The 17755-nt window shown below is 38.5% G+C and overlaps 1 protein-coding gene across 1 annotated transcript in view; it reads left to right on the forward strand.

Annotated features, from left to right (window-relative positions):
• The first annotated feature begins 3512 nt into the window (after positions 1-3512).
• The window catches only part of kdm4b (lysine (K)-specific demethylase 4B), a 61004-nt gene continuing 46761 nt past the window's right edge, over positions 3513-17755 (forward strand). Inside the window, exon 1 of the mRNA XM_080033322.1 lies at positions 3513-3600. The gene's annotated coding sequence lies outside the window, so the exon portion shown is untranslated. The remainder of the gene's footprint in view (positions 3601-17755) is intronic.

Raw genomic sequence — 17755 nt, forward strand, 5'->3', positions numbered from 1 at the left:
TTCGAGCGCCGTGGCGCGGCCGCCGCAGGAGTTGAAAATATTGAACTTTTCGCCGCCGGCCGCGCCGCGATAGCCAATCAACGTTGAGCTCCTCCCGACGTCACTCACTTCGGGACGACGGACAGAGGAAATTAAGATGGATGAAAACATAATAGTCACAGTTTGCTCCCATAAGTTCTGTGAATAGCCTGTGTCTGTTGCCTGCTGTGTGCAGCTATCAGTTTTGCTTTATGAACCAAGTTAGCACCGGTTAGCTTGGGTAAAGCACCATCAGCACAGCAGACTGGTGCTCTCAGCACCGGTTAGCACCAGCGCCAGCATGTCCCCAGAGTAGGAGAAGGCTACTCTGGTCGGGCGGCCGGCGGCAGACACAATATGACCCAATATGATCATGCGGCGCAGAACCTGCGATTTGCGCGGCCAACCGCCGCAGAGTGCAGTGTGTTCGTACCTTTACTCTGCAACTGTAAAAACAGTACAGTAGATTGGTCTGCAGACCCATGTTCTATGATGGAGGGGCCCATTTCAACAGATTCAGATTCAGGGTGGATAGCTACTTTTTATGAACAATTTAGAATTCACACATAGAAAGCTTATTTCTGAATGTGTGAGGGGGCCTTCAAGGCCTCTGGCTAAGGGCCCCCTGATCCCTTGGGCCCCTGGGCCTCTGCCTGTGCAGTAATCCACCCCTGACTGCTGACAGACACATTTTAAGGTCAGAACTGATTTCAAGGTAGAAAGTCACTGAAACACCAAGGTTGAAAGAAAAACTGGTTAAGAAACTTTAAACCTGCAGTGTGTTGAATTTTGGGTTTTATTTCCTAGCAGATTTAGTAGAAAGTAATTATAATATCCATAAGTACGTTTAATTTAGTGCATAATAGCTGAAACAGTTTTTTAGAATTATTTTTTTTCCCTTAGAAAGGGTCTCATATTTGTCCATACCTTGGACCAAGGCCTAGTGGCCGCCATGTTGAAAGTGTCATAGTTGGAATGTCATCAGGTGAATTGTTTAGAATTTAGAATTGTTCTTGTCCTTGAAGGTCACTGTAGCTTCTGTTATTATTCAAAAGGGGTGGGGTTGCCCTGGGAGCGTTGCATTCTAGAACTTTCTAGAATTTTCTAGAAATTTCTTGATGATGTCATATTACACACTGCACCTTTAAAGGGGCACTGTGTAATATGACATCATCAAGAAAGTTCTAGAATGCAACGCTCCCTGGGTAACCCCACCCTTTTTGAATAATAACAGAAGCTACAGTGGCCTTCAAGGACAAGAACAATTCTAAATTCCAAACAATGCACCTGATGACATTCCAAAAACATGGATTCCTCCATAAGACTTGCCTGCTCAATGTACAAAATGTAATATTAATATTTGTAATTCTCCGCTCAGGAGGATAATTCAGATTATTGGCAGAGGTGATTTTATACTAATGAGGACATATTTATGAATGAGGATATTGATTTTAGCTAATAAATTACTTAAAATGTTACACAGTGTCCCTTTAAAGGTGCAGTGGGTAATATGACATCATCAAGGTGCAGTGTGTAATATGACATCAAGAAATTTCTAGAAAATTCTAGAAAGTTCTACCCTGCGTTCCAATACCCTCGTTCACTTTCCCTAGGCACTTGCCCTCTGGGGAATCCCCACCGCCATCTTAAGTGTCGTTCCAATTGTCTGGAAACTGAAGTGAACTTCGTGATATAGACCCTCGGAGGGCTGAGTGATCGAGTGAACATCCATGGTCACTCCGAGGTGGATATCACCCCACAGTGCATTGCAGTTCGTCTTCTTCTTCTTCTCCTCCTTTTATTTTCCGGTAGACTGTATGCTTTTAGGGACATTGCGGCCACCTGCAGGACAAATATATAAATATATTCCAAAACGCCTCAATTAGCCTATCCTATTTCCATAGGAACAAACAAGCAGTTTACACATTTCTGCTATAACACCGATGGCTGCCAATTATAGGACTATTTAAAACAAATGTTTTTGGTTGAAACTAACATAAATAAGAAAATATGTCGGAGCAAACAATTTACATGTGTAAGTAACAATATCTTGATAATCTGAGTTACCGTGTCGAAATTCAATGTTTGTTATGCCATGGAAATGGCTTTCTGCAATATAGGTTACCTTAGCAGAATGTTATTGTGAGGGCAAATTTATTTGTAACCATCGTATTGATCTGTTTTTTTTTATATGTATATCACATCAGTTTAACACATGTGCATTTCCTCTAAGAAATGTGCTGACAACAGTTGCTTAAACTAATTTAAGGTTTATTGTGGCTGACCACAATAAACCACAATGACCACAATAAACCCCTGAGACCTGTTTGACCATCTGTTAGTTGACACCCCCGTTGTTGAAGGGGGCCTTTAAAATCCCTGTCTGACCAAAAGATAGGGTCAGTCCCGTCGGGGGCTGACGGTTGGAACTTTACTCTGTAACTCTGTTGTTGTATCCACTTTTATTAAATTGTTTATGAGAAGTTTCAGTTCATTTATTCCCACAAGGTTTAACTGATTAAACAACTTCCACGACAGGTACGTATAATTCTGTATTATTTGCATTCAGAACTACCTATGTAACTGACGGTCCATTGCGAGTACAAGGGCAAGTGTTCCATTAAATCCTCCGCTCCTCCCCGGCCCAGTCTCCCTCCACACTCCAAGTTCCCTCCGTGCAACGTATGCTGTTACGTCATACCAGGGGCTGAGGGTAAATGAACGAGGGGAAGTGCAACTACTATTGGAGGTCCATGTTTGGAATGGCAACCCCACCCCTTTTGAATAATAACAGAAGCTACAGTGGCCTTCAAGGACAAGAACAATTCTAAATTCTAAACAATGCACCTGATGACATTCCAACCATGACGCTTCCAACATGGCGGCGCCAATGCCTTGGTCCAAGGTATGGAGAAATATGGAGATATATGAGATCCTTTCAAAGGGAAAACATTTTTTTCAGCTATTATGCACTAAATTAAACGTACTTCTGGATATTATAATTATTTTCTACAAAGTCTGCTAGGAAATAAAACCCATAATTCTACACTGCAGGTGCATTAGTAATGTTGAGGGTTTTTGACTATCAACTCTAGAGATATGAGAATGCTGGTCAAATGTATTAACTTGCTCTAGTCTAGAGGTCATTTATCCATCCAATGCAACGGTGCGGAAAGCCTTTTAAGAACCTGACACTAGCCTCGTTTGAGTGGGAGCCGTCTGGGTCAGACCTGCGCATTTATGAATGCGAGGGTCTGAGCCAGACGGCTCCTACTCAAACGAGGCTAGTGTGTTTACGTGCTTGACGTGCACGTCAGCCATGTACGGTAGTAGTAATGGGCGTGTATTTCGATTGGTTGATCTGGGGTCCATAACCGAACAAAACCAATCATATCGTCGGTTTCGTGAGATATAATTCTGTCGGGGTTATTCAACCAATCGCAACGCGTACTGGGAGGTGGGCGTGACTCCAAATAGCCGTAGATGGCTAATGCTAGAGGAAAATCGATCAAGGGAATTTTCACCAAACGAAACCAAATCAATTGAACAAAACGGGGAAAAGGCATTACTTTGCTGCAGGAGGTACGCCATTTATATTTATAAACATGATTCATTGTATTCAATTGCCGATACCGTTTTCTCTTATACGTTTGTGGTGTCTGTCGTCGCAGTGTTTTGTTTCTTCTAAATCCAGATATGGAAGTAGCTAGCTCGAAGCTAGCTAACGTTAGCTAAGGACTCAGAAACCTCCACGGTGTAGTTCATTTGGAATGTAACCGTGTTTTTTGCATATATGTGCACCGTTGGTAGATGAAATTGAAGGTAAATGTAAGTTGAACATTTTACTCATTTTGAGGCGCTTCAGCTACTGTGTTTTTGTTCACTGTCATCAGAGATTCAATGCTAACAGGTAATGTTGTGCAGAGCTATCGTCACCCAAGCAGCAGCAGCAGCAGCAGTTGCCTGTAGTAAGGTCCTTTTTTAAATCGTTCAGCCTCGTTTTATTCGCACACAGCCAGACTTAGAGCTATGCATTAGCCGTCAGAGGACAATATGCAGTTTGTGAGAGAATCAATATCTCGTACTTTTTAAAGAGTGCTGCAGAATTAAAATGAGTGTAAGGCCCAGATGGAGTTAAAGGGACGGTGTAGGCCCCTTTTTGTTGTGATTAGACAGCTGGGGTCATGTGGCCTTACATCGTCTCATAGTTCAGTCCCAGGCAAATAAAGGGACCTTGTTTCATTTATTGCTAAGTGAGTGAATATTATTGTGAAAGTAGATTTACATTGTTAGTTGGTTCGGCTAATGATCAACAATCTATTTAGAAAGACATGCATTTCTCAATCACCTTGTTTGAATTGCATTAACACATGTAATGAATTCAGCAAAACCAATTTTTTCTGTTTTGTTCAACTGATTAAAGTCTGACTTTGTTTTGTTAAACCCACAGTGTGTTTTTTCTGCACACAGAGTGTTTTGCTTAATGCAAATGACTTGTTGGATGGATGTCTCACTTGGCATTGCCTTGTAGAAGGAAGTCACAGTACAAACAGGGAACCTAATATTGACAGTTATATACTGCTAGTGCAGTTTCTTGGGTGGCAGATGTGTGTGAAGTTGTGCATGAGAAGCTGGATGTAGTGATGTTTGTTTTTCTGTTTGCTTATTTTAACTAATCCAAAAACTGAATTTGTCACCATCCAATTCATATGTAAATATTACATATTATCTGACATGCCAATCTTTAGACTCAAATAATTATTTTTCATCTATGTCATTATTATTGTATCCATCTATATTGTCATGTGTGATGACACTAAAATAGTCTAGTGCAATTGATTGCAGTCATTGAAGACTTTAAGCAACTTTTTCTTGGTTGACACCTGTTGTTGACACTAGTGCCGTAGTCATCTGAGTTCATCTTGTAACAGATGACTTCCTGTCACCTGTTTGTGTTAAACAAACTGTAATATCATGTCACCTGTTCGTCTGAATATGGGAACACACAACTATGCTGAAAATACAAAAACTTTTTTCTCCCAACTGACAACTTTGCTCAGTGCACCTTTTTAAGCAATAATAAAACAATAATAATTCTTGGATAAACCTATCTAGGTTTGCCATACACGTAGATCCCGATGATATGGTTGAAACTTGAGAGTTAGTGCTGTAAGCGGAATGGTTCTTTTAGCTAACTTCCTGTCAGTTACTGCAGTTAGCAGTCCCCTCGCTCGTCCCTACGTCACCACATTAATGCACTGCGGTCTTCAAGCAGCAAGTTATCTAGCATCATCACAGATCCATAAGTGTGATACAACATGATTAAAAACCATCAAAACAGACATTGGGAAGGATTTTTACTAGGGATGCACCGAACATTCGGCCACCGAAAATGTCAAAATAAGTAATTTTCGGTTTCGGCCCGAAACAGTTAAAAAGCCGAACAAAATTACCGAAAATTGGCGAACTAAATGACACTAAGGAAATATGTTTATAAAAGAGCTGCGCGCTAGTAAAGAGAGACGTAACCGTGTATGCGAGTCCACGTCTGTTTTTGAGCGCGCAGCAGGAGCAGTTTGTAAGGTCCGTGCATGACAATGTCAGAGTCCAGTGTGGGAGCATTTTTTCAAACCGGATGAAACACGGCGCGGTGCAATGCTTTATGCAGCATAAAGTTAAAACCAGGGCTGTAAACTAGCGGTCGCCACTCGCCAAATGCGACCAAAATATTCCCCTGGCGACTTAATTTTGGAGGGATACATGCCACTGGGGCGGGTAAAAGTTTGTCTCGATGGTCGTGCTCTTGCGATAAATTATGCATGATAGAACAAAACATTGCAGTAGCTGTAAACTGATAAATTATGACGGTAGCAAACGTCAAGCTAAACTGGTGATTTGTTGTGTGTCACACTGAAGTAGCTCCCCCGACGTCACCGCTGTGGAAAATAAGTTCCCCCGAAGAAACGTAGCGTGCGCGTCACCGCCATAGAATGTGAAGAACGCCGCTCTTTAAAAGTTTTGGCGCAGCAAAAGCAGTTCGAGCGCAGCAATGGAGCTCTAAATAGATACTGGATCGGATTGGTCCCATTTTTAGTTCTGATGAGTAATAAGTAATGAGTGTAGGGCTGCAACAACGAATCGATAAAATTGATTAGTAAAAGCGTTGGCAACGAATTTGGTCATCGATTCGTTGAGTCGCGCGATTAATAAATCACTTGCAGGCGCGGCACTGTTTACATCCAGCCGCCGACAGGTTCATGCACACCCACAGCGAGCCTTCCGCACGTGAAGCGGTGCGGGAAAGCTGTAGTGTGAGCGGCCACAGCTTGTATTTTTTTGGTCATATCTAACACTGGACTGCAGGCCTATATAAAAGTGTTGTACCTTTGCTGTATTTGGGTTAAAAAAAACTCCTTCAACTCAGTATCCGTCTAGTCCAAAAAAACTCTGTCAGCTGCTGCTGCTGCTGCAGACGGGCTCGGAGAGTCGGCATCGGCGCATCAACAGTCATTCAAAGCAGCGGCAGTAATCACACAACCGAACGGTGTAGAAAGTCCCGTCAGTTAAAAATAGTAATCCAGTTTTTAAATCCATGTTAAAATCGGAAGGATATAGCTAGTTATCTTAAAAAAAGTAGCAAACATGTCAACTGTGATGTGTTCAGGCCGGCTCAGTAATATGATTGATGTGTTCAAATGCAACACAAAAAAAAAGAAATTTTAGATTTTGGCGATTTTCCCACCAATATAAAATAGATAGTAAAGATGGAATTATGACCTGTTTAATGTCCTATCTTGAGCTATGATCATATCAGCAATTAAAGCAATAATACAAGTTCTATTTCAACAAAATAATAGAAAAGTATCAATAGTGATATCAATAAAGACTTGAATCGTTAAGGAGTCTCAAATGGTATCACTATCCATAAAAATTAATGATCTCCTGTCATCTGAGAGAAATTAAGATGATTTAATTGTTTTAACCGTTAGTATTTACTGGTTAAAAATATTATCGGTCGACTGGTTTACCATGGACATCCCTTATATACTGTATGTATATCATACATTGTATGTTTTTTTTGTGTTATCCCAGTTAGGTTTATTATTCATTTTTTATCATTTAATATTACTTTTAATTGTTCCGGGACATTGGAGCAATAACCTGGTGTTTTGACACTGCAGTCTGCACTGTTTTTTTTAATCCGATTCATCGATTAATCGAAAAAATAATCGACCGATTAATCGATTATTAAAATAATCGTTAGTTGCAGCCCTAAATGAGTGTTTCCTTTGTCACAGTTTTGCACTGTTAAAGTTTTAAATGTGCAATGTTTGAAATGAAATGAATGAAACAAAATTAATATAATATTAAAATGTATTTCTAAATATTACTTTGGCCTCTTTTCTAAGCATGTACTGCTATATAATACTGTTATCTCAATGAAAAGTATGCAACAAAAAGAGGCAATTTATTATTTGGCCGGTAAAAAATGTACTTGGCCGGTAGATTCTTTCATCTACCGGTCCCCTTGGCAGGTGAGCCAAAAAGTTAGTTTACAGCCCTGGTTAAAACGCTTGTCCAAGACTGATGTTTAATTACCTTAGAAACAAAAAAGCCTTGCGCGAGCGAAGCAGCGATTCACCCGGTGAAACTCTGTGACAGTGTGACGGTTGGTAACGGTGTCATTCACAGTCAGTGCGTTTCCATGGCACAACTAGATTGGATTAAGACATATATCGAACAAGACACTCGAACAGACCGTGTCACTTGTCTGAGTATACATGGCCTTTCAGAAATCGGATAAATGTCCGATGCATGGCTGTCTCCACTATGCTAGGTGGCGCTGTAGCCCTTTCAACCATGCTTTCAACAAGTGGTTTTAGAGCCACGTCCGGTTCCCTTCCGTCAATAACCCATGGTGTAGCCTATCACGCGCAGGCACACAACAAGCACAGAACGAGAAGTCCGATATGCGATGTCCGATCCCTGTATACATGCAGAGAGAAAGCCGACAATGAACGAATTATCTAGGTGTTCTTATCCGACTTCTCTTGTCCGTTATTGTGCCGATTTGTGTCCGAAGTAGATCGGATAAAGGTGTTTACATGCAGTTTAAAAGTCCTGTTGAAGTCTTATTCGTTTAGTTACCCGATTATGAGTCTGCATGTAAACGCACTGAGTGACACCTCGGGAAAAGGCTCCTATGATCTGATTGCATTTCTCGAGCCTGAATACACACAACCATGTCGGCAAACTGACAGCGCGACTAAATATATGTCCAGCGAGCCGCCTCCCCCCATTAGTTTCAGTCTACAGACGAAAAAGTTACAATCACCTCCTAAGCATAGACATAGTTTAAAGCCTCTCATTGATTGTTATGATCAGGGCTTTGATGCAAATTCTGAAGTCTGAACATTATGGTGGGAGCTGTGGTGCAGTTTGTTTTAGAGCAACTCAATCTGCACTGCACTGCAAACATTTTAAATAAAAAAAGGCAATAAGTCGATCTTTTTGTAGATTCATCCTCATATAAGTCAAGGTAAAAATCATTGAGTGTTTCACAAATTAATTCCTAGTAAAATGTTAATTTTACTCTTAGATTTGAAGGTTTTACTGTTTATTTATTTATTTAGGGTTGCTTTTTAGTTGTAGGCTATGTTTGAGGAGAACATTTGGGAGTTCATGTATGCAATGTTGAAATAATTGACTAAATAATAAACAACTGCAAAAGCCTCTTTCGGTATTCGTTTCGGTCTTTCGGCCAACTGTTTAATTTTATTCGGTTTCAGTTTCGGCCAAGAATTTTAATTTCGGTGCATCCCTCATTTTTACCTGCTCCGCCATTGTAGGCGCATACACATTCACCCATCTGTTGCTCTGGCGTGCACCGGCAGTGAGACCATGGAGTGTATATATGAGAGACGAGTGTCGGTTTGTAGCGTTCTCTCTTCTGATTGGATACAAATTTCGGGATACTCCAATAAATTTATACGCTGATTACATGCAAAGCAGCTGACTTAGAGACCGGCTTTATGAAACGCGCTCATTATGTAAATGATCACTGTATGAATAAAGAGCGATTTAACACTTATATTAAAGCAGTTCGGATGGATGTGAGTTTGAGCATTTCAGCACAATCATAATATCCCGCCTTCCTCCAATGCAGCCCCACCCCCTCATTCCTATCCCCGTTTTTTTTGTTTTGTTTTTGAAGAAACTTAATTTAGGCTACACAAGCAGACTTACTTGCTTAATACTGTCTCCGTGCACAAAGTGAGTTATATTGTGGCTGAAGAAACTGGTGGCTGTAGTAGGCTACCGGTACCGCGCTGATCTGCTTGTATCACTGGTTTCACTTCAGATATGTCGGCCAGAACACCACTTATGCTTATAATGACACTAGGAGAGGAGGAGTAGGGTTTTATCCGCTCTTTATTTTCCTTCTTTCACAGGCACAGCCGCATATAGATCGCGGAAAAAGAACAAAGGCTTAAACTCCGCTCGTGAGGAGACGTTTGAACAGCTGTTGCGACTCGCGAATCGCAGCCGCTAATAACATGCACAAACTATAACTTATAACAGCGATCGGGACTACATGTACATACTCACACACGGGTGATTCACATTTACACTCAGATAAACACGAATGATGGCTTACTGTGGCAACTTGCTCACACACATCTCACCAAGGGAGAAGCGAAAGGAAACTTACTGAACTGGCTCTCTGGCCGACTGACGTCACGGCCCAACACTAAACAAAACACAGCTTAACACACTGTAAGAAATAACAACACTGTAACCTTTTCTACAATGGTCGCTACTCGCTAGGCTACTGTCTGCCGTGGAATCAAAACAAACCCTTTCGTTGAGGACGCGCGTGCACGAATGCGCGGTACACAAGCAGACGGCAAACAGACAGGTCTGTCGGCCAATTAAATCGTTCGGTCCGAACGATTTGATTGGTTGTAGTTTTCACCTAATATTATGAGACTGAAATAATTGTTTCTTTTTATTCCTGGTGGGTCTACCATGCATTTTAGAGTGTAAAAACCTTATTTATACCATTTTAAAGTCATTTAAAATAAGTGTAAAAACTCTACAAAGGTAAGAATAGCTTTAACGTAAATAAACCGCTTACTTCACCTTTAAGAATACTTTCCCTTTTCTTTCAAAGGTTTTTTTATTAAATGTTCGTAACACAGAAATTGTAGCACAATTAGTACAAATTTTTTCCCCTTTTTTTTCCCGAACATACCCCACCCACATCCCACCCTCACACCCAACAACACGAAATATACACTACAAGAAACAAAAATAAACAATCCAATATGAAAAAAACAAAAAAACAAAAAAAACACAAAGATATCAAATTAAATCAAATAAAAAGGGGGGGGGGGGAGCTACTCTTCTATAGTTATTGTTTTTTTAAAATAATTTAGGAAGGGGTGCCAAATTCGGTCAAATTTATTCTCGGATCCCTGGGTAGTGTAACGTATTTTCTCTAAATTCATACATGCCATAATATCTCGAATCCAATGTGAGTGGGAAGGAGGAGCAGGATCTTTCCACTTGAGTAGGATAGCCCTGCGAGCAAGTAGTGAGGTGAAGGCCAGTACTCTCAGCTTCACTTTAGGTAAGCCCGAATTTGGTGCAATGCCAAAAATTGCAGTGAAAGGGTTCGGCTTAATTTGATGCTGAAGTACTTCAGAAATTGTTTGAAAAACTGATGTCCAGAACTCAGTCAAGGTGGGACACAACCAGTACATGTGAAAGAGTGATGCCGGTGCGCTCTTACAGCTATCACAGGTCGGGTCTACATCGGGGAACATACGGGCTAATTTAGTTTTAGATATGTGGATACGATGTACTACTTTAAATTGCACAAGAGCATGTCGGGCGCACATGGAGGTAGAGTGTATCCGATCCAGGACTGAATCCCACATGTGATCTGTGAAGGCAGAACCTAGGTCTTGCTCCCACAGGGTTCTTATAGCTGCTATACTTTCCCTTTTCAATATACATAAAGATAAATATGAAATAATAAAATTGGTGTAAGGAGCAAGGAAAGTTCGCCTCAAATCAGACACACACTTTTTTACAATTTTAGATTTCAAAGTACTTTGAATAATACATTTGAACAACAGAGGTATCTGTTAACTTAGCTCTACATTAGGGCTGTAATGATACAAAAACTCACGATTCGATTTGTATCACAATTTGACCCACGATTCGATACATACGATTTTTGAAATTTGAAAAGCATTTTATTTAAATAACATTTATAATACAATTTTACTAAATCTATCATTTAATAACAAATAACCTGAACAGATTTGAACACACAGAACAATATTAGCAACATGAATAAATAAATAACCAAAGATATAACATTTCTCTCTTCTCTGTAACAAAATAATACTGTTGAAAAATTGTGCTGTAAACCAAAAATCAACTTAGAAAATAAATAAACACCTAAGAGCAATGGCTTCCTTCACCAAACCTTTAATCGACAACTTAAGCCTAAAAAAGAAAGAAAAAAAACGAAAAAAAAAAAACGCGATTGTGCCTTCTCACACCACGATGCGGGATCGTGGCTCTGTTTCGCGATTCTCAGTTGGATACACATATCGTTACAACCCTACTCTACATGCACACTCTTTGCACACATCTTACAAAATTGGCTGCATCTTTTGAACTGGTGTTTATTTTACTAGTGCAGTGCTCGTAGGAAGCAGGTAAACAAAGAAAGATATTAGACAGTAAATTTGGCTACTATCATTGATGGCTAATTTCACACTGTTGAAGGTTATTATCAGTAACTTACTTTGTAGAAGTTGGCTATAGAGTAGGGCAACATTCCTTAGTGTATTGTGTAAAGATAACCACAAACTAATTCCATGTGTTTTGTTAAGTGAAATGAAATACAAAATGTGTTAATTAATTAAGTGTTGAAGCCCAAAGAAGAATCGAGCTGTACAGGTGTTACCTATACAATCTGATATTATGGTACCCTGCAAACTGCCATCCATACTGCACAATGCACTCAAATTTACAATAGGGCTGGCCCGAATTATTCGAATATTCGAATACTCGTTCGGAAAATTAGTATTCGGAGCTTAAATTAGTATTCGGAGCTTCGTTTTTTTTTATATTTTTTTTTTAAACATTTTTTTTGCAAGAAGCTAGTACTGCAATATAATGTCATCAAATAATTTTATATTTGGATATAAAAGTTAGTAATATTGTAGTAGTAGTAGTAGTAGTAGTATTGCTCATTTAGGAGGATATTACATCACTAAGTGTCATAGCGCATCCATTACTTCACCTCCGAGCGCGTAAATCTTCAACAAAATATGCAGATACTGTCAAAATCGGTTCCAGGTAGTATATAGGGATTATTAAAGGCCTACTTCACCGGTTTGAATATGAAGGTGTATTGAATTCTGAGATCCTATGTAGTATAAATGTGCGAAAAAAATTTAAATCGGTTCATCCTAGCCTGAGAAAAGGCAGAAAGAGTGTTTTTTTTAACCCTATATTTCTCTTTCTCGTGACATCACAGAAAGAGAAATATAGGGTTAAAAAAAACTTACTTTGTAAATATTACTGTGATGTCTTTTACTGTGACTTGTGTGCGGGCGCGTTCGGGCTTTCGGTTTAGCTTTTTTAACGTTAACGTGTCAGTAGCAGTCAGCTGTGTGTGTGGGGGACTTGTGTGTGTGTGCGCGCCTGCTCGCTCGCGCTTTCGGTTTATCTTTTTTAACGTTAATGTGTCACTAGCAGTCAGCTCTGTGTATGTGGGGGGGACTTGTGTGCGCATGCAGGCACACTCGGGCTTTCGGTTTAGCTTTTTTAACGTTAACGTGTCAGTAGCAGTCAGCTGTGTGTGTGTGTGTGTGTGGGACTTGTGTGTGCGGGACTTGTGTGTGCGCGCGCGGGCACGCTCGGGCATTCGGTTTAGCTTTTTTAACGTTAACGTAGCAGTCAGCTGTGTGTGTCTGTGCGCGCGCTCGCTTGCGCTTTCGGTTAATCTTTTTTAACGTTAATGTGTCAGTAGCAGTCAGCTGTGTGTGTGTGTGTGTGTGTGGGGGGGACTTTGTGTGTGGGGGGGGGACTTGTGTGCGCGTGCAGGCGCACTCGGGCTTTCGGTTTAGCTTTTTTTAACGTTCACTTGTCAGTAGCAGTCAGCTATGTGTGTGTGTGTGGGACCTGTGTGCGCGCGGGCATGCTCGGGCTTTCGGTTTAGCTTTTTTAACGTTAACGTGTCAGTAGCATAGATAGTACACTCAACAAAAATATAAACGCAGCACTTTTGTTTTTGCTCCCATTTTTCATGAGATGGACTTAAAGATCTAAAATTCATTCCAGATACACAATATTACCATTTCTCTCAAACATTGTTCACAAATCTGTCTAAATGTGTGATAGTGAGCACTTCTGCTTTGCTGAGATAATCCATCCCACCTCACAGGTGTGCCACATCAAGATGCTGATCTGACATCATGATTAGTGCACAGGTGTGCCTTAGACTGTCCACAATAAAAGGCCACTCTGAAATGTGCATTTTTTTGCTTTATTGGAGGTCTGGGGACTCAGAACCAGTCCGTATCTGGTGTGACCACCATTTGCCTCATGCAGTGCAACACATCTTCTTCGCATAGAGTTTATCAGATTGTCAATTGTGGCTCGTGGAATGTTGGTCCACTCCTCTTCAATGGCTGTGCGAAGTTGCTGGATATTAGTGGGAAGTGGTGCACGCTGTCGTATACGCCGGTCAAGCACATCCCAAACATGCTCAATGGGTGACATGTCCGGTGAGTATGCTGGCCACCCAGGCGAAAAAAAAGTATACTTTAACATACTAAATTTAAGCACACTTAGTGTACTTCATAAGCACAAAATTATTGTACTAAAAATTGTGTTATTTTCAAATACTAAAAACGTACTTAGTATACTAATGATATATCATTATTGCTACTTAAGATATACTAAAATACATCTTAGTGTACTTGACTGTACTATTTTGGGAGACACTTAAGATTAACTTAAATATACTTAAGTACACTTTTCTCTACTAATACTGTACTTATTTATAATGTTCTTTAGTTCGATTTAAAGTATACTTAAATCGACTTTTCAGATTACTATTAATACATTTAGAATATACTGGAAATGTATTTCTAATTTAATCTTAATGTATTGTCATTGTATTTTAAATATATTTACAAAAATAATTAAAATAATAAAAAGTTGTACTTAAGTAGATTTAAGTTAATCTTAAGTGTCTCCCAAAATAGTACAGTCAAGTACACTAAGATGTATTTTAGTATATCTTAAGTAGCAATAATGATATATCATTAGTATACTAAGTACGTTTTTAGTACTCGAAAATAACACAATTTTTAGTACAATAATTTTGTGCTTATGAAGTACACTAAGTGTGCTTAAATTTATTATGTTAAAGTATACTTTTTTTTCGCCTGGGTATTGTTAGCACATTGAAAATAATATACTGTGAGTACACTAATTATGTGTGCAGAAAGTATACTAGATGTATTTCATTAAAGTACACTTCAACAGTACACAGAAAGTATATTTTTTCTATAATTAATTTGAATTTCAAATTACTTTTAAGTAAACATCTGACCCCAGAGAATTCTTTTTAGTCATACTCTTTAACAAGTTAACTAAAAAACAATAATGAAAAGGAAATAGAAATTAAACTTGAAATGGGGGAATGAACCAATGTTTCTGAATTGGGGTGGTAGTCCCCGTGGAGGTGAGACGGGCGGAGTGGACAGACAAACTGGTGTTTGGAGGAAGATGATCTGAGAGAATGGGAGCCAGTGGGAATCTGGAGGAGATCAGACAAATATGGGGATGGCCTTGTATGTATTCAGTAGGATTTTGAATTGGATAGGGATCTGGACCGGGAGCCAGTGATGTGGTGGATGGATGGGGTTCGAGTTATGATAATGGCAACTGAATTCTGAACCAGTTGAAGTTTATGGAGGGATTTGTGAGGTAGTCCGAGGAGGAGAGAGTTGCAGTGTGGGGGGTAAGGGAGGGGTGGAGGCAAGAGTACAGCAAGTACAGTATTATATCTTGACCAAAATTAAATGCAAATATTCTGGTATGGCAGAGCATATTTAAAGAAGCAAAATGTACAGAAATTAATATCCCATTATATAAAGCACAACAAGAATGATTATCTTAGAGGCATGCTCCGCATTGAAATGTCCTGCACAATAATAAAATGCTTTTTTCGCAAACTAAAACACAAACTGAAATTAAACATTACATTCTCCTATCTTCATCTTTCCAGTGGAGTGGTTTCCTTTGAGTAGGCCTGGTCAGCAAATTCTTCTGCAAATGAGGGCTTGCACTTCCGACAGTGTTGTTTGGAAACTTCTTCATCTCGGTGTCTTTGAAAGGGACAAAAATTAAATATAGTTAGCAAAAAAGGCTTTAATTGTCATCTTTTCGGTTTCCATTTTGATCCTCTTGTTCATCCATGCTATATAGCTACACCTGTAAAAACCTATGGTTAGCTGTAATGTGCATGATTAAATATGCACTCACTATTTAAAAACCTATTTTTTTTCTTACTAGAATATAATGGAAAGTTGTGGATGAATTGAGAATTAGTTATTTCAGTGATGAATGTATTCTAAAATGTTGTTACTGGGTTATTTCACAATGTGGACATGTGTGCCTGCCTTGCTAGCTGAGCTTAGACATTTAGTATGCTATAACGTTGTTGCTAACGGTTAGAATTCCACACCAACATTATCCAGCTTGCAAAATATTTTATAAACTCAGGGGATGCCCATATAATAGTAGATTAACCAACTGTGTTGTCTGCTGAAAAACTTACCTTCAAGAAGAAGTAGTTTGGCTGGCAGTATTTTTGTTTTTCCATGTCGGATTCGGCCATGACTGGCCCTCTTCACGGTGAAGTTCATCACGGTTGCTGAACAGAGCTGACTGATATTCCGTTCTTCTTTGTTCCCCTTTTATTATTTCTGAGCAGTCCACCTGCCGATGTCCGAAGCATAAAGCAAAGCAAACCTTGTGTGTCACGTGACTCGGTGACTGGCCCCCGATTGGCCAGTATGCACATTTGATTCGGAAACGTGGACTGTGATTGGTCGAATTAAATGCACTGCGATGACTGGCTGTTTTTTTTTGGTTCGGTGAGGTGAAGAGTCACCATGTCACCTGTGGAAGTGCACCGCTGCTATTCATTCAGAACAGAACCTACATGTAAAGCTGAAGCCATTTAAAACAATGTTTACACGTTAGATTAAAGGGGGTACGTTTAAAAAAATTTGCCTATTTGGTATAGTGTTGTAATGAACTATTGAGATTTTTTTGTTGTTGTTGTAATAAGTAGGCCTACACTATAATTTACATTGCTAATATACATTTTATAAGTACAAAAAAATCAGAATTTTTTTATTAAAAGTTACATTAGTATAGTCTGAGATGTATAATATATATATATATATATATATATATATATATATATATATATATATATATATATATATATTTAAATTCATAAAATAGGAGTGCACTTTGTGAAACTACACCTGCTCGGATTATACCTACAGTATAGTATAATGAAGTTTAAATGAATTAATATGCTTTAATAAAAATTTACTTAAAATATATAAGAAAAATATGCTTCAAAAATCCCACTTCTGATAAGAAGACTGAAGCACTTGTGCATTAATCAAAGATTAATTTTTCTGTAAAGCAGCAAAGCAAATTTCCTGTTATCTACACATCTTAATATGTTCATAAGTCTAATATGTTTTCTGATTGCTGTCAAATGTAAGTGAAACAATCCAAGCTTTAGAATACTTTCCATGTGATGATAAGAAATACACAAGGTTGTACTGTTTTTTTATTAGAAATACTGGTGACTGCTGCATTAAATAAAAGCACATGGTCAATTGAAAGGTGCTCTGTTGTTGCTGTTCAGATTAAATTAGAAATACATTTCAAGTATATTCTAAATGTATTAATAGTAATCTGAAAAGTGGATTTAAGTATACTTTAAATCGAACTTAAGAACATTATAAATAAGTACAGTATTAGTAGAGAAAAGTGTACTTAAGTATATTTAAGTTAATCTTAATGGTGTCTCAAAATAGTACATTCAAGTACACTAAGATGTATTTTAGTATATCTTAAGTAGCAATAATGATATATCATTAGTATACTAAGTACGTTTTTAGTACTCGAAAATAACACACTTTGAGTATAATAATGTTGTGCTTATTAAGTGTGCTTAAATTTAGTATGTTAAAGTATACTTTTTTTTCGCCTGGGATGGCTACATACTGATGAATTTGTTCTGGTTTATAGTGTACTTATGAAGAATACACTAATTTACCACTGAAGTAGTATTCAATTATTAATATACTTATTTTAAGTGCACTTTAACACTGCTGTGCTAACAATGATATGAAAAAAAGTGTTATTAAAGTGAACTTATTGAAAGGGTGCTAAAAGTGCACTTGATAAAAGTAGATGCAAATACACTGACATTAAACTTATATTTAACACATTCGAAGTACATTTTAAATAAATATACTAATCAAACACTTATATATATTTCAGTGTTAGTATATTTTATATGAATATACTTAATATGAATTAATAAATAGTGTACTTTATCTAAGTAAACTAAAGTACTACTGAGGAAATAATATATTTGTAATTAATA

The sequence above is a fragment of the Ammodytes marinus genome (assembly GCF_949987685.1).
Source record: "Ammodytes marinus genome assembly, chromosome: 8".
NCBI classification, from domain to species: Eukaryota; Metazoa; Chordata; class Actinopteri; order Uranoscopiformes; family Ammodytidae; genus Ammodytes; species Ammodytes marinus.